This window comes from Herpailurus yagouaroundi, unplaced genomic scaffold (assembly GCF_014898765.1).
Source record: "Herpailurus yagouaroundi ecotype Mexico unplaced genomic scaffold, PumYag 29, whole genome shotgun sequence".
NCBI lineage: Eukaryota > Metazoa > Chordata > Mammalia > Carnivora > Felidae > Herpailurus > Herpailurus yagouaroundi.
The window spans coordinates 59,374,105-59,400,165 of record NW_024412377.1 but is presented as its reverse complement, the minus strand read 5'-3'; the positions used below and the strand labels follow the sequence as shown (position 1 = coordinate 59,400,165).

At 42.7% G+C, this 26,061-nt stretch overlaps 1 protein-coding gene and 1 long non-coding RNA gene across 2 annotated transcripts in view; one reads left to right on the top strand and one right to left on the bottom strand.

Annotated features, from left to right (window-relative positions):
* Window positions 1-26,061, top strand: part of SLIT3 (slit guidance ligand 3) — a 595,338-nt gene that overhangs the window by 361,739 nt on the left and 207,538 nt on the right. The window lies entirely within an intron of this gene.
* Window positions 6,252-7,934, bottom strand: LOC121010695 (uncharacterized). Its single transcript, XR_005781326.1, has 2 exons — window positions 7,122-7,934; window positions 6,252-6,882 (listed from the first exon to the last, which is right to left on the bottom strand). It is a non-coding gene; the product is annotated as an uncharacterized LOC121010695 (long non-coding RNA).

Genomic DNA, 26,061 nt, shown 5'->3' with positions numbered 1-26,061 from the left:
GTAATAATGCTTAATATTATTATAGGACATTGGATGGGGCTGGGAATCGCTTGCTGGTACCATCTGGAACAGATAACCTATCCTCTATTAGCCTTGGTTTCCATATCTATGAAATGGACACAATAATAGTACCTAAGATAGGATTGTTGTGAGAATTGACTAAGTTCTTAGAACAATGTCTGGCAATATAAGCACTTGCCAAATATTAGCTATTATATTATCATTGTTATTACTCAGTATTTTTAATGAATAATTTATTTTTTGTCATTGGTCCAGGCCAATAACATATAACCTGATGGAGAGAGTCATGTTAAGGGTCACAGGCATGTATCGCCAGTCCAGGGACTTTTGGGCAGAGGTACTTTGATGACCTTAGCTAGGGTTATTACTCTCTCCATCTATAAAATAGTGCCCATTTCCCAACTTCCTTCCAGAGATATTATGAAGAGAAAACGGGAGAACGGGTGTGAAACTGTTTTGGTTCTAAAAGTTCTATTTTAAGTAAAGTAGGACCTAAAATATTAATTAGATTCACTCCTGGCTGTTTAAATGTTAAAAAATAAATAAGATATCCTCTAAAGGAGAATGTCATGGCAAAAGCTAGAGATTTTTAAATTATGTTTGGCATTTCCTCCTTGTAAAAGTTGTGAGCACCCATCAAGGAGCAAGAAGTGGCCCAGAGGCCAGGTTTCTAAGCAGAGGGAGGACCAGTGGGCAGATATGATTTACACAACAGCTGCTGCCGCCATCTTCCCTAGGCGTAGTCCAAAAATCCAGTCCTTGCCAGAGATCTGGAGGGACACCAGAGTGGCATAGAAGCCAGGGGCTAATTCTTTACACCTGTGTTTCTCAAAGAGTGATAGTTAACACAATATAAAGATACATGGGAAAACTTTCAAAAATTCATTGTTAGTTTAATGGATAATAGAGAAAAATATAACTCACACATTAAACTCTTGATTTTACTGATATTACTATTTTTCCTCTTTAAATAATTTTTTAAATGTGAGCCAACTTAAAAGGAAGTGTAAGTAAATATGACAAAATCTTGCAAGTGGGGAAAAAATGAGAAAAGTTTGGAAAATGCTACATTAAACAAACCTTTATTGACTACCTATTACACGCCAAGCACTCTACTGGGTCCTGGAAGTGTCACACTTAATAATGTATCATCCCTGGCTTGAAGCTTTCCATCCAGTGTGAGAAACAGCCACATCCACGCTAACTATAACACGATGTGATAGGTGATGTGCCAGCAGTTGAAGAAAGTGCCAAGCAAACCAGATACAGGAGGGATCCATTCCACTAGGTAAATGAGAAGGGCTTCAGAGAGGAATGACATTTGACTGGGTGCTGAACGTGCCAAGTACTCCAGTTAATGGTTGGTGAACAGTACTGTAGTTAACGGTGTCCCTATTGTCACAAAGCTTACATTCTTGCAGGCAAGATAGACTTAAGTCCTAACGGTCAAGGAAATTCATGATGCAAATGCAAGTTTCAATAAGTGCCATAAAGGAAATGAGCTACAGAATAAGGAGGGGCCCTTCTATGGGGCATTGGTCAGAGAAGGTTTCTCTCAAAGGTAAAGCTGAAACATAAATGATAAGAAGCCACTAGCCATTGGAAAAAGTAAAAGGTTTTAAGAGTTTTAAATTGTGGTATAACATACATAACATCACATCTTAACCATTTTTAAGTATGTAGTTCAGTATTATTGAGGACATTTACATTGTTCTGCCAGCAATCTCCAGAACTCTTTTCATCTTACAAAACTGAATCTCTATACCCATTAGATAACAACTCCCTATGTCCCCACCACCCTCAGACCCTGGAAACCACCACTCTGATTTCTGCCTCTGTGAACTTGACTACTCTAGGTACTTCATATAAGTGGGATTATACAGTGTTGGGGGCTTTTTTGTGACTGGCTTATTTCACTTAGCATAATATCGTCTCAAGGTTCATCAGTGTTGTAGCATGTGTCCAAAGTTTTTCCTTTTAAGCAAAGGGCCTTTTTAAGGGCCCAATAACAGTCTATGTACATACCAGGATTTTGTTTATCCATTCATCCTGCAATGGACCCTTGTGTTCTTTCCATCCTCTGACCTGTAAAACATGTTCCTATGAACATGAGTGTACAACATTTCTTCATGACCCTGATTTCAGTTCTTTGGGGTATATACCCAGAAGTAGAATTGCTGGATCATATGTTAATTCCATTTTTAACTTTTTGGGGAATTGCCATACCATTTTCCACAGCAGCTACACCAGTTTACATTCCCACCAACAGTGCACAGGGGTTCCACTTTCTCCATAATCCCCTCTAAAACTTATTAGGAATTCTTTTTAAAATTGTAGTCATCCTAAAACAGAGATAGTGTGGTATCTCATCGTGGTTTTGCTTTTCATTTCCCTAATGATTAGCGATGCTGAGCATCTTTCCATATGCTATTAGTATATCTTCTTTAGAGAAAAATCTGTTCAAGTCCTTTGTTTTTTAATTGGGTATTTTTGTTGTTGAGTGGACTTTATGACATACCAATAAAAAGCTGAAAGGCTCTTGAGCAAGGCATTAACATAGATCAGATTGTAGAAATATACATCTGGCAGTAGGAAAGATGAATTGAAGGGTAGAAGCACAAAGTGGGGCTCCCAGGGTTGGTGCTGTGATGGCCCAGTGGAGAACTGTTCAGAAGTAGCACCGAGGCAATTGTTATGACTAAGTGAATAACTGTTTGTGTCTGCTTATGCCTGAAAACCTCATCTCCCAAATCGGAGATCTATGTTCTCTCAGAGAGATGAGCTTCTCAGGACCTCATAGGCTGAGTTGGGTGGGTGGATGGACTCAGTCTTCTTGTGTTTTGGGGAGCTATGGGTTTCCGTTTTATGATGATCCTGATTTCTGAGTCACTGCTCCCAAACAAAAGCACTGTTGTCATTGAGCGACCTGGTGGATGGAATGTAGTCTGTGCAAATCACTTCCTGAATAGTGAGTTGCTGGAAAAGCCAATGGAGATCCCACCTGGGTTTACAGCCAACCCTGTCAGCTGACTTGTAATCCGTTTTCCAGCAGCTAGCTGAGCTCTGAAATGTGTCATTTGGGGCAGTAAGAGGACCTAGACTTTACTTGGTTACTGTTTTTAAATATAACAAATGACATTCTCTTTGTATTAGAACAAGCAAAGAAGCTTAGAATTGACAAACCTGGACTTGACTTTGAAACCAAGCACATCACCTTCAGAACCTTGGTTTCTGCTTCTATAAAATCAGGGAAATAGCAACCCCCCCCCTTTATGCATTCTACATATTGCCTAATTCCACGTTCATTCTAACTTCTTCTTTGTGTACTTTTCTATAATGTAGAGACGGCAAAGCTAAAGATGGAAGCTCCCAGACCCTACTGCAGCTCTGGGGTGATTTAATATCTGCCACCTGATACGCTTGTGCAAGACTAGAATCCAGAACTAAGTTTACTGGGAAGAGAGGAGTCCTGCCAGGGATCCCTCTTGCTGGTGTGGATACAGAGCCAACTGTTCTGGATAAAGCTTTTAAAATCCCCCTCTGGCAGCTAGATGGTCTGACTCTGGAACCGGCTCTTGGGGCAGTTGCCTCCTGCTTCCCCAGCTTGTGCACTGTAATAGCTCTTTTGGCTGGCCAGTTCTGCAGTATTGCTCCCTGGAGCCATCCGACAAGTTAGTAAGCATTTAATCCCATTTGCTACAATATCAATAGATGCTTATAAAATTGTTGGTCGTCTTGTTCAAACTCTCTAGAGTAGCTCCTATTAACCTGTAACGAATCCCAGGCTCATTTACATGGTGGTTTAGGAGCACAGCACAAAATAACAAGCAAACATTCCTCACACTGTTCTTGACTCCTAGAAGATGTTCAATCAATACTGATTGTTTCTGGCTCTGAAATTGGGGGTGATCTCCTCGGTGGAAGATACCACTGCTTTCCTCTATGATGGAACCTCAGGGATATGAGGAAGGGCTTTCTCTACCTTTTCCCTCCACTCTGCCAAATCCTCCCACCTGCTCACTGATCTTTAGAAGGTTTTTTTAAAAAGGAAAAGACTTTCTCATTTAGACTAAAGACTCAAAACTCAAATGTTCCTGTATTCATTACACTGGCTTGAGTTGAAAAGAGGTGCAGTGGTTGATTTGGGCTCCTATGCTAAAAGGGGGATTTGAGGATGAAGGAGGGAGAGTGTGGAGGGTACTGGCTACAGGCGAGAAGCAGGACACAGGAAGGGAAGCCAGACAAAGACGGGAGCTAGGGATGCCCTTCATCCTAAAGGCCTAGAGTTAGGATACTCATGCCAATACATGGCCACTTAATCCCTTTCTGTGGCCCCTGTGAACAGCTGGAAGTTGGCCAGAATGGCTGAAGTGCCAAGAACAAGGGGATCAGTGACACGAAGGGAGACTGGAGAATTAGGCAGAGGTCCAATCAGGCAGGGTCTTGTGGACCAGTTTAAGGACTCTTATCCATGGTTGACCAGTGTTTTCTGTAAAGGGCCAATCTCTATCATAACTATTCAACTGTGCTATTGTGGCACAGAAGCGGCCATAGACAATACATAAACAGGAGGCTGAGTTCCAGAAAACCTTGTTTCAGGCAGCAGGCTGGATTTGGCCCATGGGCCATAGTTTGCTGACACCTGGCCTAGTCTAAGGACACTGAGAAGCCTTTAAAAGCTATAAGGAAGTTACCTAATGATGTTTATGTTTGTGAAAGAGCTCTCTGGCTCCAGGGAGGAGAGCTGATTGCAGGGAACAGAGGCTTTGGAGTAGCCCCAGAAGAGATGGTGATGGCTCAGGTGAGAATATGGCCAGTGGATAGACAAGTCGATTGCACAGACACTTGGAAGTGTAAATGATAGAGCCTGGTGATTGGATGGGTACAAGAATCAAGGAGAGGGAAGCATCAAGACTAATGCCCAGGCCTCTGGCCAGTAGAATGTTCTGAGTATCAGTTTGTTTTACCCTTCCTTGTTTCTTCCATCTAATGATCTGTTAAACCCTTTCCCCAGAACACTCTCAATCCCCTCCTTCTGTTTCTGCTTATGGGCTCTCTATCATTGTCCCAGTCATCAAGACTCCAGGCTGGAATCATCCTTGACTCCTTCTCTCCTATGAGTCCTGCTCTTTCCTAATTAAGTACATGAGCTGTCAACTCAGCTCCACCATCTGCAATTGCAACCACCCCTCTCTGTGACCTTGATCTCTCACTCTTCCCCTTCCAAACCTCTTGGTCTTGGTCTGAGCACATTCCCATGGTGCACATTCCCACCTCTGCAGATTTTAATTCATATTGGTTCACACACTCCACTTATTGTGCCTACGTAGGATTGATCTTCTTTGCAAAGACCAAGACCTCCCTTTGAAACCTTGCTCCTTGACACGGTAACACTACAGAATGGGGCCAGTTGCTTAACTTCTGAAATCCTTAGTTTGCTCATCTGTAAAATGGAGTTAACTTTATTAATATGAGTATTAGCATATTGCTATGAATACTAACAAAGAAAACTCACAGAATCCATTTAGAATATGACAGATGTTCAGTAAATATTACTTTCCTTCTCCCACACTCCCAAAGGGGGTTAAATAATTTGGGGGGGGGGGAGTTAAATAATTAAGCACCTGGGTGGCTCAGTCAGTTGAGTGTCCAACTTCAGCTCAAGCCTTAATCTCGTGGTTTATGAGTTAGAACCCCGAATCAGACTCACTGCTGTCAGCACAGAGCCTGCTTTGGATCCTCTAGCCCCTTGTCTCTCTGTCCTCCTCCCCTGCTCACACTGTGTCTCAACATAAATAAAACATTTTAAAAAATAAATGAACAAGCTTTTATGGATAAAGTACTTAGAATAGTGTCTGACACATAGTATGTGCTCAGTAAAGATTGACCAACTTTTTTCCTATTTAATGTAAACATCAGGCAGAGTTATAAACTGTTGTCCCTCTGCTTGTCATTCCATCATTATGATAATCAGTTTGGGGAACTTGCAGATCAAGAGTGGGGGTGGGGAAGCAGCTTGGAGCAGGGACGGAAGACGATGCCACTGGAGACGAGAGTAGGGCACTAATGGTGTGCAGTTCCCAAAATCAACTTCACCTAATTTTTAATTTTGCTAATGGCTAGTCTTTATTTGAGATGTCATGCTGAAATAACTCTTTTAATAAAGGAAAACTAATGCACTCATTCCCCCCCGCTCCTTCCTCTACATCAGCAAGGACTTGGTGCAATGATGTATATCACCCTTTTATTTTAATTAAGCATATAGCTGTGAGAGGCTTGTAAAAATGTTGCCAACAGAGAAATGCTTTAACGGACGTGAACTTGAGGTTGGCTTGTCCCATATATCTTTACTACATAAAATTGCCCTCTTCATCTTGCACGTGAGGTGAATAGATGAGCCCCAGTGAGCACCTCTGGGGTGGAGGAAATAGGGTGTTTGGGAACATGAAGAGTGTGCTGTTGCTAGCATTTTCAGGAAGACTGAGAAGAGAAGAAAAAGGAAAGCTGTTTTCTGTGCATGATCACGTGCAGGGAAATATCCCCTTTGAGGTTTTCTATCATTTGCCCTCCACGTGTCACGTGACAGATGATATCTAAATGCACAGATTTTGAGGGGGGCGGAAATCGAGTTTTAAATCTGAGACCTGGGATCAAATTCCAGCAGTCCAGTTCCAGAGCCTCTGCATTCAGTCATTGTGCTAAGCTACTCCCCCACTGACGGGGCATAGCCAGGTGTCCTGGTGAGAAGATTGCAGGTATTCCGTGAACTGTAGATGAGTGAGTGATGCAATGTGCAATGCTTTGTAACTAGTAGATCAGTGAGTGCAGCACGGAAGGCTGAGTGTGGGGTGTCTGTGATTCCTATTTAAAAAAATATATAGGGAGAGAAACTCTGTTTAAGCCAGGAAAAGAGAGAGAGACCGAGAAACTGACTTACACAAAAGAGGTTTTAAGGGAAGAGACCACACACACACACACACACACACACACACACACACACCCCTCGTAGAGAAGTAAGCTTGTCCTGGAGGAGGGAGAAAGCAGGCAGCGGTTTGGGAAGCAACGTGGAAACCCCCTGAATGCCCACACTCTCCACTCACGAGGGCTGGAAAGCGCATTAAAACTGAATAAGGAAGTTGGTGAGATGTAGCCCCACAGGGGGCATCTGTATTCCCTCTGTGCAGCCACAATTGTCTCAGTGGTGAATAATTCATTCTGAGATTATCCTCCCAGGCTCTAGTTAAGTTGTGCTTGCTCTCTGCAAAATCGGCTGGGTGTACGAAGCTGTTGTGCAGCATCGTGGAGAGGGGAAGTTCATAGAAGCAGGGTCTCCACAGCTGTGGGGGCTCCAGGTTGCTGAAACCTTTCACTCCCAAAAAGAAGCCAAATGCATCCAGTCAGCATGTTTATCTTCCCCGAAGGCAGGTTTGACTTCCTTACTTTGTAGCCTTTTATTTTCCTCTTCTAGAATTCTGTCCAAATGGAACTAGACATCCCAAAGCTGTTTATCTTCTAGAATCAAGGTCATTGTTACAGAGAGTTTGCTGTTCCAGAAACTGCGTTCTATAGATTCATGCTGGAAAGAAATGACAGTCACTCCCATGTAGTAACAGCCAAAACCCCCATTTGATTTTATCCGTTCTAAATCATTTAGTGTGTACTACTGATTATGAACATTGACTTTTCTCAAAGTGAAGTCCTTTAATAGAAGAAAGCATATTAAGTAATATCATTTTGAGAGTAGATCACCAAAACATGTCATGGGAAAAAGTTCTTGGCTTTTATGTTCCCACTTTTTATCAATGAGGAAGTGACTTTAAACAATAATATATAGAATCCAAAATATAATTTATTGTTGAAAAATTAAGGCACTTGGTGGTATTTAACCCGGAAAAGAAGAGCCTAGCATGTTGTTCAACTTATCTTTATTAAATAAGGCACTTTCAGAAAACAAAGAACAATATTATTTTTATAAAAATCAGGTATTACCTAATCTTACGATATAAAAGTTCCTCTCTACAGAGATAGCCATTATTAAAAGCTTGAGTATCTTTCCAGAAAGTTTCTATGCCTGTTCAAATGGAATCAGATTATATATTGTTTGCAAGTTTGCTATTTCACTTAACATATCATGGCAACATTTCCATGTCTGAACAGAATTCTCTTTGAAAAAACTGCTTGGTCTTCTCCTGTCAAGATGCACTAGAATTTAGTTTAACATTAACCAGGCAATCACTGATAGAGATTTAAGTTGTTTCTAGCATTGCTGAGACAGTATTGTAGTAAACATCCTTATGCATCTATCTTTGTACATTACTCTGAGTATATTTATAGGATAAATCTCTAGAAGTGGAATGGCTGGGGCAGAACATTTTTAAGAAAAAAATGAAATGGGCACAAATTAAAGCCAGGGTTCTTTGAGCTAGACAAAAGTAGAGTTTTACCGTCCCTATATAACCTTGGATGCATCACTGAGGCTGTGACGTCTTCTTTTCCAAAGAGCTTTAGGAAGAACCACCCCCTGTCCAGGCCCAATGCAGCATTGCCGCATCAATCCTTGGGGAAGCTGTAGCCACGCCACACGTCTGTCCATGGATCCACACCGCTGAGAGCTCAGTTCTTCCACCTGACTATAATTAATGGCAAGTGCAAGGAAGTTGTTGGAAACGCAAATCGGGTTCACAAACCTCTTATAAAATATCTTCTAAAAGCCCTCACCTCACTGCAGCCGTTGACAACATGGCTGGGGCCTCAGTGACAACTGATATACGAACTTCCTTTACCAAAGTATTACTAGCCCCAGGGACCCTTTAAATCTCATTTTCTTTTGCTTTTACCCAAGTCGGAACACTAGGCAGAAATGCATATATATGTAAGATGAACACAGTGCACAGTTGAGATTTCTCCTGCTATGAGTCTCTCCACACCTTGAATTTTGGACTCTCAAGCCGTTTTTAAGTGCGGCTTCATTTTTCTTCCCTGTCATTACCTGATTTCATCTGAAAATCTCAGCGTGTGGTTCTCTTTTCCTTTAATTCAGTAGATTTGGCATTGCTGTTTATTATATCAACGTGACATCTATCTAATATAACATCTTTGAAGCACCAGGATGTTTAAAAAAGCGGGGGGGGGGGGGGGAGAGCTTAACTCTTCAAGGCTAACTGGAGACTTTAAATTTATAGAGGTGACTTTAGCCCTTTGTAGATCTTCCTCTAGATAGAAATATATTTGTAATCAAAATGATAATCCATATTCCCTCATTCCTCAGCTGAGATGAATGGAAAGAGACTTGGGGGAAGGCTGAGCTATTTACTCACAGATTGTTTAAAGTCAGAGTTAGTCTGTCTTGGGAGAAAAGATTGTATTAGCTTGATAAAGCTAACCCTTCCAGCCTGGGGGAGAAAAATTACACAATAACATCACAAAGGTTTCCTTGGCTTCTCTCAAGAGGAATTAGATTTTCACACACCAAAACCTTCCATAGTGGAGGGTATGCTTCTAGAGATAATATGGACATAAAGGCAATACCAGATTTTTCTTCTTTTGATGGGAAGCAGGAGACATTACAACAGACCCCAGGATTTAGAGAGAAGGCTGGCAGGGAGCCACAGGGGCATGGTGGAAGGGCTATGGCCGTCTTTCTTCAATACAGACAGTATCTTGGAAAAACCTGTCATTAGTGTCTGTGGCCAGAGGTGCCTTGTTTGGAGTTCTGGTTGGGATTCTTCAGCATGGAATATCAATAAGAAACAAATAGGGGGCTTTGACTATGATTTATGTCAGGAACCAGTCCTTTCGTTTCCTGCCGTGCCACACACAGATTGGGAAGTAGGCAAGGGAGCAAGCTGATGTATACAGTCAAGGCAGGAAGCACAAGACAGAGCTGAGCAGGAGGTGTTGGAGCTGTTAAAATCTGGCTTGTAAATCTCAAGGTGTGAGAACACTACGACTTAGCTAGAAATTGCTGTTGACTCTGACCCTGGAACCTAAGCTCACTCTACATTTGACCTTAGATAGGGTGTTGATTTCAGATTGTTTTTTAGTCTTTCAGGCCCTCAACCTGATGATGATTAAGCAATAATGCTGGGGGCCGTCTGTTCCTAGTTACTCATCATCCCACTGGAGGGATAGAAAAACTCCTATTTAGTACTCCCTTCATTTATTTCTGTCTCCTTTGTACCTCTGAAGCTGAACATATTAGTCATGTTGTATGACAAGGATCACAGGGGTATTCCCAGCTGTTTGGAAGGAGACAGGGAGAAATGACAGGCAGAGAGGCCACTATCAATAATACAAAGCACCACAGGTGAGGTGTGTGGCATTTTGGTGTTGTCAGCAAAGTAGCCAGATCCCAGTCAATCTCTTGTAGGAGGTGTGCCCAGTGGACTTGAGAAAAAAGTTGCCTGGAGAAAGAGTTGGGTAGAGGGGCAGGTGAGAGACTCCACGTAAGACTGAGAAATACATTATTTCTAAAATTGACGGTCCTTTTTGATGAGTTAAGTGGAAGCGAGTTATGATCTAAATCAATAGAATTGATAATTTTTTCATCTTGAAAGGTTAACCATATTTTTGACACTCCCCTATCTCCCAAGCAACTTGGCTTTTAAGAAAAAAGAAAAAATCCTCTGGGCAAGGAGCCTCAGATACACTTAATTTAGGGCTGATGTTTATGACTGGTCATTGACCTTGAAATTCCATTAGTGCTAATGAAGGACAGTGCTGGATGCGTCCTGCCCGGAGACGGGAGTCCGGTAAGTGACAGGCTTGGCGCCTGGAGCCCCCCCCCCCCCCCCCCAAGCCCCGGGCGGGGTAGGTCGGGCTTCCCCGGGTCCTTCTGCCTCAGCCAAAGCTCTGTCCTGCAGGCCTTCCAGACAGCCTCCCCCTGGCTGCAGGTCCTCCTGGACCTTCCTCCCAGAAGAGAGGAGAAAAGTCCTATTAGAGTGAGTTTATTGTTTGCTGCTGTATCTGCTTCTCCTTTCCCAGAGCCCTGGAATTCAAATGCAGATATGCAGCTGGCATCCTAAAATTTTCCATCTGAAAGAGACAAAGATAACCGTTGTGAATATTTTGCTACTGGTGGGGTTGCTACTGTTGTTTTGCCAAAGTATTTTAAGGTAAATTATGGACATTGTGACACTTTTTATTCCCAAATATTTTAGTATGCCTCATTAAAAAGTAAAAATATGCTCTTCCACAACTATAACACCATTATCATGCTTTTAAAAAATGAATAATTCCTTAGTATCATCCAATATCCAGGCGATATTACAAGTCCCCCATTATTCTAAAAATATTTTTTTAGCAACGGGTTTGTTCAGATTACAAACCAAACGGTATGCCTGTTGCATTTAGCTGTTATTCCTTTTTAGGTCTAGAACTATGCTGTTCCCTACAATAGCCTCTGACCACAAGTAGCCTCTGGCTTACAAACACTTAAAATGTGGCTAGTCCAAATTAAGACATGCTAGAAGTGTACAAAACATACCAGATTTCGAGGACAGTACCAAAAGCAAATGTCAAATGGCTCATTAACAATTTTATATTGATTCTGTGTTGAGATTATAATATTTTGGATGTCATGGATATAACAAAATATATTAAATATATTTCAGGTGTTTCTTTTTACTTTTCTAACGTGGCTACTAGAAAATCTAAGATTCTGTAGGGGCTGGCATTTGTGGCCCATGTTATGTTTCTATTGGATAGCACTGGTCTAAAAGATCACCCTCTGCTTTTAATCTGGAAGAGTTTCTTCCTCTGTTTTTCTCTTGCCCTTGACTTATTGAAGAAACCAGGTCCTGAGGTATGCCCCATCTTTGGGATACTTTTTTGATGGCTCCTGTATGCTACAGTTTAACTTCTTCCTCTAGCCCTAGATTTCTAACAGCTGGTTAATTAGGCTTGCTTAGATTCAGGTTTCAGTTTTTCCCCAAGCAGCCTCCACGAGTGACACTGAACTTCAGAGTACCACCTCAGGATGTCCCTAATCTTTGTCTCCTTGCTAAGATTAATCAAGGAGTTAGGTGGTTACTATCTGATCCCTTTCTTGAAAAGATGCTTTTCCACCCTCATTACCAGCAATAAGCTGTGACCAAGTATTGGGCACCCTGAATCTGCCTTTAACTTAATGATTTAACATTCATTGGTGACTGTTGCCTGAATTAATTATTTAATTGGAGGTTAGGTTGCAAAATGACTTTTTCTACCATCTGTTTAGGTCTGTTAGTTATAATTTACATGTAAAGGAAAACTCAAAACCTAGACCATTTGGTTACTGTGAAACACCGTTCCTACAGGAGAGACCAGATAAGGTGCTTGATGCCTTCTCTTTACGAGTTTTCAGAATAAAGAGTTGTAGAGTGGTGACAAGTGAATTTTTTTTATTTCTCTTCTTAAGTAGTACTGTGTACGTAGGGATTTTTGTATATTAAATATCAAGTAGGATTTTACACTTTTAAATTCGTTCCCAGCACCTAAAAATCCAGAAAAAGAAATCTAGAAATTTTGCTTTAAAATCTGTAGTTCTGGGGCTCCTGGGTGGCTCAGTTGGTTAGGTGACTGATTTTGGCTCAGGTCATGATCTCACAGTCTGTGGGTTCGAGCCCCACGTTGGGCTCTGTGCTGACAGTTCAGAGCCTGGAGCCTGCTTCATATTCTGTATCTCCCTCTCTCTCTCTGCCCCTCCCCAACTCACGTTCTGTCTCTGTCAAAAATGAATAAACATTAAAAAAAATTTTTTTTGAAGTCCGTAGTTCTGAATTCCCATGGGAAATTGGGAGCTCAAGCAACAGAGGGCTCACATGTTCACCACGCCCCAACCCCCACCCTCCACCCTGGCCCCCCAGAGCCATCTGGAGGGGAAACTCAGTCCTCACACAGTCCATCTGCACCCTGCCCCCAAGTTAGGTTCTCTGCCTCATCCTTGTAATTCGTTGTGTGACCCTGAGTCCACCTGATGTCATGAATAAAGAAATAAAAGTACAGAGAGAAAAGCCTGGCTGAGGGTTAAACAGCACAGTGAGGGGCGGAGGAACTAGAAGCCAGGTTTCCTCCCTCCCAGGAGGGACCACTGGGTTCATACTCTGTAACCAGGAGGCTGTTCCCAGAAAGCCTAAGTAACAGTACAGCAGCTAGAGGAAGGCGCCCATTCGGTGTGTGCTCTGTGTTGTCTGCATGCAGATGACAGCTTAATACTGCTGCTACTGTGGTTCTCTCTGACTGTGATTAAATTTTCCCAAATCCTGGGCAGACTCTGATGCTGCCCACAGCATTAGCCCTCCTTGGGGACCATGACCTGTGGAGTCTATGTGAACTACTCAAAATAAATAGGATTAGTACAACCTCTTTGGAGACCCCTTGGGCAATATTTATCAAAATTTTAAGTGCATATACCCTTTAAGACCCAGCAATTGCACTGCTAGGAATTTTTCTAACAGATATATTCACAAAATATTCCAAGATGTGTGCGCCTTGAAGTTCACTGTCCTCGCAGAGAACTGGAAGCTGCCTTCACTAGGGGACCAGTTAATAGTTTATGGCACATCCATATATAAAGGAATAGCACGTGGTCATTTAAAAGAGGTAGCTAGACCTGCATGTGCAGATATGGGTGAGGTACAGTGAAGTTTAAAAGGTACCATTAAGTTAAAAAAGGAAAATGTAGAATAGTGTGTATATTATTTTCTTATTTGTGCTTATTTTAAATAATATGTATAAATGCCAGTATATGTAGAAAGACATTTTCAAGAAAGATACACAAGAAAATATTAAAATCTTCATAGGTAGAGACTAGAGGTGAGAGTGAAGGCAAAAAATAATTGGTTTTACTCTCCATTTTGTATCCTTATGGATTTTTTATGGACATGTATTAGTTTTTTAAATATTAAATTTATAGGGGCGCCTGGGTGGCTCAGGCAGTTATGCATCCGACTTTGGCTCTGGTCATGATCTCACAGTTCGTGGGTTTTAGCCCCGTGTGGGGCTCTGTGCTGACAGCTTAGAGCCTGGAACCTGCTTCGGATTCTGTGTCTCCCTCTCTCTCTGCCCCTCCCCTGCTTGCACATGCACGCTCTCTCTTTTAAAAATAAAAACATTTTAAAAAATATTAAGTTTATAAACAAGTTTGAGTATTCAACTCAAGCAGCTGGGTTAGGGGAAAACCAGTGGGTGCCGTTCTTTAAATCTGGTCTTCTGGTCAGAAGGGTAGTCGTGTTTCTCAAACCAGCAGCAACCATAGATATACACCGAGCAAGATGCAGCAGGGGAGGTATTGGCAAGTGGTAAGGAGCTTGCTGTCAAATTAGGGAGAAAAGACTGATGGACCTAAAGTGATTCAAACAAGGGCATCCAGTCTGGAATGAAACGCTCATCTTGGCTTCTAGGCTGTTGGTGCTTCAGAATACAGAAGAGAATCTGTTATCAGGAGATAGGGCAGGTCTGGGTGGAATCCCAAAGCCAAATGTTCAGTAATAGGTGCATCCAGGCTGGATAGGCACAGAGAAGTGGGAGGAAAGTCTGGGGACAGGGTGGGTAGGACAAGAGCAGTGGAGCTGAGGATGATGGAGTGTGGGGGGGGGGGGGGCTATCAGAAGGTTCGAGGGCTTTGGTTTGGTGGGACACGAGTTTACAGCCCAACTTGGTCACTTGTTGAGGAGCTATAAGCAAATATTGTAAAGTATATAAACAGTTGTAAAGTATATACAGTTCCTTCAGTTGTAAAGTGTGGAAACTCTATCCTAGAGTCATTAGAGGAATGGAAGGGTCTGATGTACATTCAGTGGTTAGTCCATGTGGGACACACACCCCAACTTCTGGTGGGGCACGTGGACATGGAGGAAAAGAAGGGGGCTCAAAAAAGGGGAAGTGAGAGGAAGCATGTGGTAAAGATGGCTCAAAGCCTGAGGGTCTGGCTCCAATTCCTCACTCTACTGCCTTCCTGGCTGTACTGTGGGAGGCTTCCCTGACCTCTCAGATCTCTGGTTTTCTTGTCTGTTAAATGGGGAGAAAGTGAAAACACTGGGACATCTTAAGTACTTGATAAAGGGGAGTGGTGGTTGTGCAAATGAAGATCAGTTGGAAAAGTTGAGGGTAGTCTGGCACAGACAGCCTTGATTTTTACACAGGCAGTTTTTGGGGGCAGTTTCAAAACACTGTTACAGAAAATCCTCTCTAAGACCATATAGGGGCACCAGGATGGCTCAGTCAGTTAAGCAAGCATTCAACTTTGGCTCAGGTCAGCGTCCAATATGGACTGAAGTCATGATCTCATGGTTTGTGGGTTCGAGCCCCACATCAGTGTCTGTGCTGTCAGCATTGAGCCTGCTTCAGATCCTTGGCCTCCCTCTCTCTTGGCCCCTCCCCTGCTCATGTGCCCTCTCTCTCAAAAATAAAAAGACTGTCTAAGACAGGGCACCTGGGTGGCATGGTCGGTTAAGCATCCGACTTCGGCTCAGGCATGATCTCAAGGTTCGTGAGTTTGAGCCCCACATGGGGCTCTGTGCTGACAGCTCGGAGCCTGGAGCCTCCCTCTTTCTGCCCCTCCACCACTCATGCTCTCTCTTTCTCTCCCAAAAATAAATAAACACTAAAAAAAATTTAAAAATAAAAAGGCTGTCTAAGATAAGTGTGGCAAGAGGGCTAAGACACAATGAAGAAAAAGGTTTCTCCAAAAAGTGATTCAGACGTGAATCTGAATCAGCTAAAGCTCTGAACTGCCGCTTTGATCGCTCTAATCCTGACGACAAATGTGCCATCTAACATAAATCTCCCTTGTTCTGAAATCAGGCTGGAATTATTTAGAAAGGCAATCAGAGGATGGCTAAATGATGGCCACTTCTTATTGCTGGAGTACATGGATATGTTTTCATTATGCTAACAAGACTTGGTGTGGTGAGAGTGTTTCAAGGAAGAATTTCCTAAGCCCTGCATTTAATTTACATTTTGCAAAACCCCATTTTTAATCAGACTCTTTATTAAAAGCATACTCATTGGGAGCTAATGGTAAGTTAGAGAAAATAAGTTTAAATCCACAGTGCAGCTGTTCTCCCACGTGCACTAGTTACATTACACCAGCATTTGGAGATTGTACAGAAACAGGAGAACCTAACAGGACAGCTACTTCAGCTCAGATACCCCATAAATTATTCAAAACGTACGCACTGCGGTATAACATACATATATCTGCTATGTACGTAATAATTATTCCCTCACAAGTGTTTTTAATCATTTGGTATTTAATTACTGTGTGCTATTTGTCTTGGGAAGGCAGTCTGAGATGGGAGTTAGGGCAGAGAGAGGAGGCTGGCTTTCATCAAACCAATGGAGAAACCGCTTGATTTTAAACACAGCTTTTTTTGCTTTTGTACCTGGTGCAAAACATTAGGCTGTACTCTCTGTTTCCCAGAGTCTAGGATTTTCATTGGTGTTTTCTTTACAAAGGAGGGATGGGGGCTGTGACTTCCCTCCACAGTCTCCCAGGCGGGGCTCCAGATGCCCTTCTTAAGGAGACAAAGCATAAACTGCATTTTATAAGAGGTTCTATTTGCAGAGGTCATTTTGATCAAGTGTACAGACCCACTTGTTATTACCATTTAACTTTGCAACTGTCATGGGATTGCTTAATCCATCATCAATGCATAGCCAAATATGTATGTGTGTAAGCATACGGATATGCATAGGTGGTTATATAAATGTGCGTTTGTGTGTCTTTGTGGATAAAAAATTTTCTTTAAACAACCGGAGCAAGCTAATGTAATGGAAATTCTGCTCATTTAGATGTTTTAGTCTTGAAGTTGATTTTCCTATGACAGGAGAGTAAGTTACATTGAACCTTTCGTCTCATTACCGTGTAAGTAAACAGACCTCATCTATATAGCTAGACCAAATCAGCCAAAGAGCCAAATACTCTGTGATCCACCATCAAGGGGAGAAAACAATTATTTTAAGAAGCTTGTTTTCAACCCAGATGGTTTGGTTCTGCACAAAATCACTTGATTATGTGCTTCTCTCAACTTTGAAACTATGGACCTATCTGTCCATGTTTAACAAGAAAGTAAATGCCACACATTTGTAACAAATTAAGTTAATGGGTTTAAAGCACGTAGCACAAAGGGGGAAGTGGGACTTCTTTTGGGGTACAACTGGAGAGTATGGCCAAGTCTAGGTAGGCAGGTCTGGAGTCTTGGCTCAGTGGACTATAAGCTGCAGTCCCTTGGAATGCACTCAAACCCAGACCAGAAACCTGTTTGTTTGTTTGTTTTTATTTGATATTTATTTATTTTTAAGAGAGCAAGAGCAGGGGAGGGACAAAGAGAAAGGGAGTGAGAGAGAATCCCAAGCAGGCTGCATGCCCAGCACAGAGCCTACTGTGGGGCTCGAACCCACAAACCATGAGAACATGACCTGAGCCGAAATCAAGAGTTGGATACTCAATCGACTGAGCCACCCAGGTGCCCCAGAAACCCGGTTCTGATGCAAGAAAGAGTGAGTTAGGGGAACCGCCATGATGCAAAGGAAAGCTAAAGGCGTTGTTTTGGGTTTTTTGTGTCTCTTACTTTTTATAATGCCTAAATAAATCTTCAGGCCATATTCTCAGAACTCTAGGCCAGGGATTACAACTCAAATGCCTTCAAGTAAAGTAATTGAGTGAAGCAGGCAGACATAATAAAATTATTTTTCTATGATGAGAAAAACAACAATGTAAGTCCAATGACAAATGGCAGTGGACACAGGGACCTTAATGTTAGGAGGCAACAGGGACTTCTGTGGACAAAACCAAACTCAAAATAAAAACTCCCTGCACCTTCCAGAGAGGGCTACTGCCACTAGCTTTATGCCATGGAAGAGAGGGCCTAAGTTGATGGATATTTGGAGTTTTCAAGAGTAGCCACAAATTCGGATGTTCATATAAATGTTCCAATTTTAAAATGTTGGCTCAGTTTTATTTTTAAGAACATGCAGTTCAAATCAAACACCAGTTTGCATCATCTGTAGGCAAAGGAGGAATCCACAAGAAGTAAAATGATGCCCTAAATATTGGTTCTCTGTGGGAGAACAAGTCAGGGATTATCCCTTGCTATCTAAGGTGCTATTTATTCACACATACACACGGACATGATGGATGTATGGCTGGAGGACAGACGTCTGTGGGTATATACAGGTGTGCATAGAAAAGCCCTTTGACATATTGAGAGAAAATGCAAGAACTGGGTATGTACCCTGATGTGGTTCCCATGACACTTCCAATCTGTAAGAGAAGTTGCAAGTCAAGGTAGGGGTTATGTGGGTGTTGCGAGCATGACTGAGGAGTCTCATACACAGGGTTCGTGAAATGTGTGCCTCTATATAAGAAATAACTGCAGTTCCTCCATGGGTCTTACATGGGAAGCAATTTTGGTTGAAACAGAGGTTGAATGAACACCTTTATCATTCTTTATGAAATAGGGTAATCAGGTTTGGAAGAATTGCAGTGAACTTTATTACCTGGTTTGCTGTTTTATATTATTTCAGGCCAAGAAAGATCTGTAATAAGCCATGTTTGCTGGTCTTCTCAATGACTTTTTTATCCTGTTTCCTTGCACGGTTTGTTACTCTGATTGTGGGTGCTCCACAATCCCTTGTCATAAGAGGAAGAACTCTCTGGAGCCACCTTAGGAGCAATCCATCAATAGCACTGTGTCCCTTCTTGGTTTGGCAGTGTGGTCCATGAAAGGTCTGGGATTTGGAGATGCTGTTAATTCAGCCTCTTCTTAGTCTCCTGCCCTCTCCACCACTCATGCTTCTTGACAGCAGGATTCATTCCCATAGAGTGACATCAGCTTTGCTGGAAAACTGCCCTCAGCCCTCCGCAGACCAAGCCGTGGGCTGCATGCAACATAGGCAGATTAGGAAGAGAGTTTGGGCAAGAGTGAGAAGGCCAGAAGGAAGAGGTGACTTGACCGTCACTGATGTGACTGACATGGTCACCATTCCTTCCAGCACATTCACAAGGAATTTAACACAGCCACTCAAAAAATGACTATGCAAATGTGATAATACAGAAGTGCTTACTACAATAAGAAATATATATATTTTGGGGCGCCTGGGTGGCGCAGTCGGTTAAGCATCCAACTTCAGCCAGGTCACGATCTCGCGGTCCGTGAGTTCGAGCCCCGCGTCGGGCTCTGGGCGGATGGCTCAGAGCCTGGAGCCTGTTTCCGATTCTGTGTCTCCCTCTCTCTCTGCCCCTCCCCCTTTCATGCTCTGTCTCTCTCTGTCCCAAAAATAAATAAAATGTTGAAAAAAAAATTAAAAAAAAAAAGAAATATATATATTTTAAGTTTATTTATTTATTTTTGCGAGCGAGCAGGGGAGGGGGCAGAGAAAGGAGAGAGAGAATCCCAAGCAGGCTCTGTGCTGACAGCACAGAGCCCGATGCAGGGCTTAAACTCACGAACTGTGAAATCATGATCTGAGCTGAAATCAAGAGTCAGACACTTAACTGACTTAGCCACACAGGTGCCCCAAGAAATTATATGCTAATCTACTTTTATAATAGGCAGTGCATGAAAATGGTTCAAAATTCAAAAGATTCCAGAGGTATACAATGAAAAGTTTTCTTCTCACTTCTGTATATGGCCACTCAGGTTGTGATGTGGTGTTAAGTGAAAAAAGAACAGCGTAAAGCCAAACCTTTCTCCTTCTCTTCCCCCCTCCCTCCCTCTCCCCACCCCCTCTCAACATGTATATTTATTTATAAATGTATTTGCAAGCATACACACACACACACACACACACACACACACACACACACACAGATGTATCCATAGAAGACTGAAAGAAATAAGCAAAATGGTTTCAGTGGTTGAGAAGGAGGATTATAGATAATTGCTTCTACCTTCCTATATTTTCAAAAGTGTCTTTCTTGTATGTGTATTACTCTAAGGAAATAATAAGTTTTTTTTGTTTCACATATAATACCATCACTGAAGTCTGTAAAGCAAAATTGGACATGACCGATAATCAGTAAAGAAAGAAAGAAAGGTCACTCATTTCGTTGTAACCCAGAACTCTCCATCGATGGTAACTAATGTTTTTGCACACTGCTTTCCTGGCCTTTGCCTTTACATGATCGTTCTTGAACACTGCTGGATAACTGGCCTTCTGATTAGCAAAATATTCAGGATATCTTTTCTGTTACTTACACAAGAGAAAGATTATCCGAAGGAAGAATGTTGCATGTACACTCAGACAGGTGGAAAAGCTGTGGGTAAATTTGCACCCTGATAAATCAGCAACAGAGACGAGGAAAAGGACAGTGGTCAGTTGTGTTCCAGTGATTCCCCCATTGGGTATGAGGTCCTAGCACCAGACTGCCCTCCTCACAGCCGTGGTTCTGCAAGGACATGGGGCTCGGTGGAACAGAGAGCCTGGCATCAGCCGCTTGGAGCACAGAGACTTAAAATAGTTGCTGAGAAAGTATAAAAAAAATCCCTCCCTTGATCCCAGGGACAGTAAAAGGGGGCTCTGAATGTATAATCACTCACTTTAATGTTAACTTTCAAGTACGCATAAGTAATCTATGAATACTTTACTATAAACATTACAATACAGAAATACCAAAATTATAAAGTATATGGTTTGGGCCATGTATTTTTTCTTTTCCTCTATTTTATTATTGAAAAAAAAATGTAGATTATTCCCCTTAATTCTTATCTCCCAATCCCACTCCTCACTGGAAAGAGAACCATTTGGGATCTAGGCAGAACTTTTCTGAATGTTGGATTTGCATCCAAACCTATAATCACACACAGATACATAATGAATGGATGCTTTTTTTTAATTAAACTTAAACTCTGTTTTTTTATCCTCATGGGCTCTAAATCTCACTTATTCTAAAGCTCTTTTCCAAAGCAATAATGTTTCCCACATATGAATCACCAAATGCTAAATGTGCTCTTCTCAGCAAATGCAATTCATTTGAGAATAACTCCCAATAAATTGCCTGTGATGTTTCTTTATTGCTGGAGACAATGGACAACGCCACGGCAACGAGGGGTACACACCAAACCAGTCATTAGTTTTAATGTGGTCTGGCAGTTTTAATCCTTTCTGTATTTTTAAGTGTAATAGCATGGTGTGCTGTGTTAAGATATTTTTTTTTCATTCTTTTCTTTCTTGAACAGTAAAATACAGAGGGAAGGTGGGGAGGACAATGTGATATTTTCCTTACAAGAAAACACACTGCCTACCCCATTTCTGCAGACTCTGAGCGATGTGGGGCAGAAATTAGGACTTGCTGGTAGTTAGGGTTCCGGGCTTGCTGTTTCCAGCATGCCCACTCAGTCCTCTCTCATAGGACCTTATATTTCTTTAGCTCCAATCCCCTCTGAATGCTTTGCTGCCTAACACTCAAAGCCTCAGCCCAGAACTTAACCAAGAAACTAACTTCCGTACGCAAGTTTATGCTACGTGATGTGGGATGTCAGTTAAAATCTTTTCAAAAGATGGGGTGCCTGGGTGGCTCAGTTGGTTAAGTGTCTAACTTTGGTCTAGGTCATGATATCGTGATTTGTGAATTAGAGTCCCGTGTTGGGCTCTGTGCTGACAGCTTGGAGCTTAGAGCCTGCTTCAGATTCTGTCTCCCTCTCTCTCTGCCCCGCTCTGCTCATGTTCTGTCTCTCAAAAATAAATAAATGTTAAAAAAAAATTTTTTTTAATCTTTTCAAAAGAGAGTGCCTCTTCAAATTCTGTTCTATCCCCATCACCTCATCACAAATGCTAAGCTTCAGTGTGACCCCAATAAATGAAAGATGTTGAAATAAAATAGTATTTAACTTCAGAATATTTGGCAATATTAAACCAGGAAAATGCCATCTTCTTTCCGAGTCAAAAGGTCTAGACCTCATCTCCATGTTCATGGGTACCAAAGTCTGTCCTCCTTTCTAACTGTGATACAAGAGGAAGTGGGGGCACGAGATGGATGGGATTAACCGGGCCCCTCCAAGTAACTGTTGGAGTTTCACAAGGGCAGGACAAGGCTCTGGAGTCAGACATGTTCAATCCCAACCTCTCCTTGCCTTGTGCCCCTGGGCAAGTTGCCCAGTACTTGTCCTGTGGTCTCCTTAACATGTACGATTAGAACAGCGGTATTTGTCTCAGCATTTTGGAAGTGGAAGTAGACACATAGTAGGTCCTTATCAAGTAAATGTTCATCTCTCTGCACTAAGTGCAGACATAAGCTAGGTGCACTTAGACATAAGTCTAAGTGCAGACATAAGCTAGGACTCCAAGTATCTCCTGGTGCTCTGTGGCTACATCCCTGTTGGGGAGCAGAGTTTGGAAATCTCTTCTTTTTAAAGAAGGTTGTGAGATTAGAACACTGAGGGACCCCAGGATTATCTAGAACTTCTGTGCCAGCCCAGGTCACCCTTGTGCTACCAAAACTATGGCACCAAGGAACTGCCCTCTCCCAGAGATCAGAGATGTGACCCCTTTCGCTATGGGTTCTTCTAATTATGCACATGTGTCTATCTGAATGTATTATCTCCATAGCAATTCACCCTCCTGCCATTATGCCTGCCCCCAGAGCTGGAATTAGCATTTTGCAGAGATGTCTGGGAGTTTTTCCTGCATTCTCCTGATAGGAAAGAGAAATTGAAACCTATGCCAAAATGCTTGAAAGAATACTAGCAACGGATAAGGGCTAGTTAAGCATGTGCAAGGTGTTTTTATCACGATTACTATTTCTAAAGTAAAGTTTGCTGGATTAGCCCCCCAGGGGAAGTAAGGGTCAGAATGTTTAAAGTTTCATAGCTTTCCTCTCTGAGGGGAGCTCTGATTCACTGCTGTGAATATACACAGACTGATTAGCAGAAATGGAGCATCAGGCAATTTGGGGTTTTTTTCCCTTCCCTATTCAGCTTCTCACTAATCTCCCCCTCCAAGCAAGCCTAGCAGGACAGGCCTGGAGGGAAGTGAAATGCATTTTTTTTTTCTTACCTAGAACATGTAGCCCCCAAGTCAGTCAACTGTAAGCAAGTGTAGATGAGGTCAGACTTTGAGTCTTCATGGAGTACAGTCTTCCCGCTCTGAACGTTTGTACGCTTCTGGAAATGGAGCGCGAGGGACAGAGTTCTGGAAGCAGGCGTGATGGGGCCTTGGTGGTAGCCCTCTCTCCTGAGTTCTCCAACAAGGCTTTGATCCTTGTGCCTCAGCTTGGAAGCAGTTGGTAATACTCAAAACCTGTCAAAGCACCCTGGGTTATTGGGGGTGCAACAAAGCCTGGCTCCCCATCACCTCAGCACCTCAGTCAGAGAAGATCCAGTGTGAGCTATTTTGTACTTCAGGGCACTACGGAAATCATTCATTGGACAAAACAATTCTGCATGTAAATAGCAGTTTAAAACCCACTGAACTGCTTAAGGCATGCTGGAAGGCACCACCGTGACTCTGATATTCACGGAGAGTAGGGAGGGTTAGATAGTAGAGGTGGGGTCAAGGGCAATGACAAGAGGTGAAGAGGGGAGAGAGGTGGTTGGGGACCTTGAGGACCAGCAAGAGAGTGACATGCCCCAGGCATGCCCACACAGCAGGCATGACCCAAATGCCCTTTGACCCCCAAGTCGTTTATTCTATGCCCCCCACAAGTGCCACCTTTTTGCCTGGAAAGCTAGAATAAAGCAAGGGATTTGAGGATCCTGCCCTAGCTTTCTGTGACATTGGGGTTATGGGGCAAAGCCTCAGCCCTCTGGTCTGGAGGACAGGACCCAGCATCCCCCTCTAATGAAGTGCTGAGGTGAGATAGATTTATAACCCATCAGAAAATGCCAAAGCATGCTGGGGTTCCTGGGGCACCAGGTTCACACCCCGCCCCCCACCCCCCCAGGAGCCCAGCTGCTTTTGAGTTCTTTATCCTTGCATCTGCCACCCCTCCCTTCCATGTGTGTAGACTTGGGGCGTGTTCCTCCCTGAAGAGCTGAGTGAGGAAGAGGCTCAGGGTGACAGAGTGTCTGTGGCTTCTTAAGTGAAAATCCACATGTAAATGTGAATTCGTTAAAGTATCAGTTATTTTTTAATGCAAGAACATAAAGAAGACCTATTCCTGTTGGTCTGCTGGTTTAGTTTTGAAAGTCTCACCAGCATTCGTGAAGAACTGTCCCCTCCCTGCTTAGTACTCTCAGTGGCTCTTGTCCTGAGACCCCTGTCCAAACCTGATCCCATCTGCCAGCACCTCCTCTCCTCCCCACCAGTTTCCACTCTGCCACACCCTGCCCTCACCCTATTCTGGCCACTGTCCTTGGTCAGCTTCTCAAGCCACGCCATCCCCCTCCCAGCATGCTCTACACCAGTGGTTCTCAACCACGGGCATGGGCCAGCATCATCTGAAGGCTTGTTTAAAACTCAGGTGGCTGAGATGTACTCCTGGGACTTTGTTTAGATCTCAACTATGGACTGTTAATTTTGTTATGTGTAATAATGCCTGATGGTTAAACTTAAAGTCCTTATTGATTAGAATTGCATACTGGAATACACACACACACACACACACACACACACACGTGTGTATGTGTAAAATGAGTTGATGTCTGAGATTTGCTTTGAAACTACTCCAGAAAGAAAAAACAGTGTGTACATGGAAGGAGGGGGTGGGGAAAGAAGAAATAAAATTTGCAAAATATTGATAATTGTTCAACTTAATGTTTATTATACTGTTCTCTCTACTTTTGTGTCTGTTTTTAAATTTCTCCTAAAACACCCAAGTGGCTTTTCCATACCCCCAGAGTTTCTATTTTAGTATGTCTAGGATTGCATTCGAGAATTTGCATTTGTAATCGTTTCCAGATGATACTAATGCTGCCGGTCCGGAGACTGCACTTTGAGAACCACTGCACTGTTTCCTTTGCATGATGCCTGCTCATCCATTTGAATTTCACTTCCCCTGGCTGCCTAGTATGGATTGAGCACTCTTATTATACATGTTCTATCACGTAAGCATCTTCTACTTCTTCATAGCATCTAGCTGAATTATAAATGTCCATCTGTACAATTGTTTGCTTGTGTTTGTCTTCCCTATAATTCTATGAACTCTGTGAGCAAAGATCCTGTTCATCACCTATCCCCTGTGCCTAGTATGTAATAGCTGCTCAATAAATGTTTGGCAGGTGGATGAATCTAGAAAGAGGCAGGCAGAGCATTAGGAACGCTGTTCAGATGTTGCAGAGAGATAACAGAGGGGAGAGGGCACCTGCCCAGTTAGCCAGATCAGCCAGGTGCTCCCTGGCAACCAGGGAAATGACAGCTACTGCATCCAGACCTCCCTGACATCCTGCCCTTTTTATATTAAACAGAAACAACACATGTGGAAGGCAGGAGCCTTCTCCACAGAATCTGGGTCCTGCGTTCTTGCCCCAGGCTCTGTGACATTGGGCAGACATTTCTCTCTTGGGGCTCCAGTTTGCCATCTGTAAATCAAGAAGCTTCAATCTTATAGCTCTAAAATTTGTTGAGAATCAACCTTGCTCATTCTGAGCAAAGAGGCTTTATTCTGAATAATAATATCCAATAATGGTTGGGGTGTTTGGTTCTTTTCCCTAAGTTGGCCAGCTCATGTCAGCAAAGGGAATCAAATGAGGAGGACCGGCTGGCTCTTGCTGCCCTCCCTGGGAACTGGCAGGGCATTGGCTGTGAAAGGGTGAGAGGCCACAGATACAGCCCTCCTACACCAGAGCCTCAGAGGAATCAGGGAGCATGAACGTTTGAGGGGTACCCACTTCCTCCTTCTTGTCATTCTGCTTTATTGAGGGCAGCGTTCCAACCGATGGCCTGGCTTAGGTTTCAGGACTTGTGTATTTCGAATCAATGCTCCAGAATAATTTATATTTTTTCTTTTCTTTCTTTTTCTTTTTTTTTTTTTTTTTTTTTGCAATCACAGTTTTCGATAGTAACTCTGAACCTCCATTGTAAAACATACAGCTTTGCTTGTTCTGCCTGGGACTTACCTGGAGGAATCCACTACAGCAGTACAAATGCCCCCTATCATTCAAGTGTCTCGCCTTCACTGGG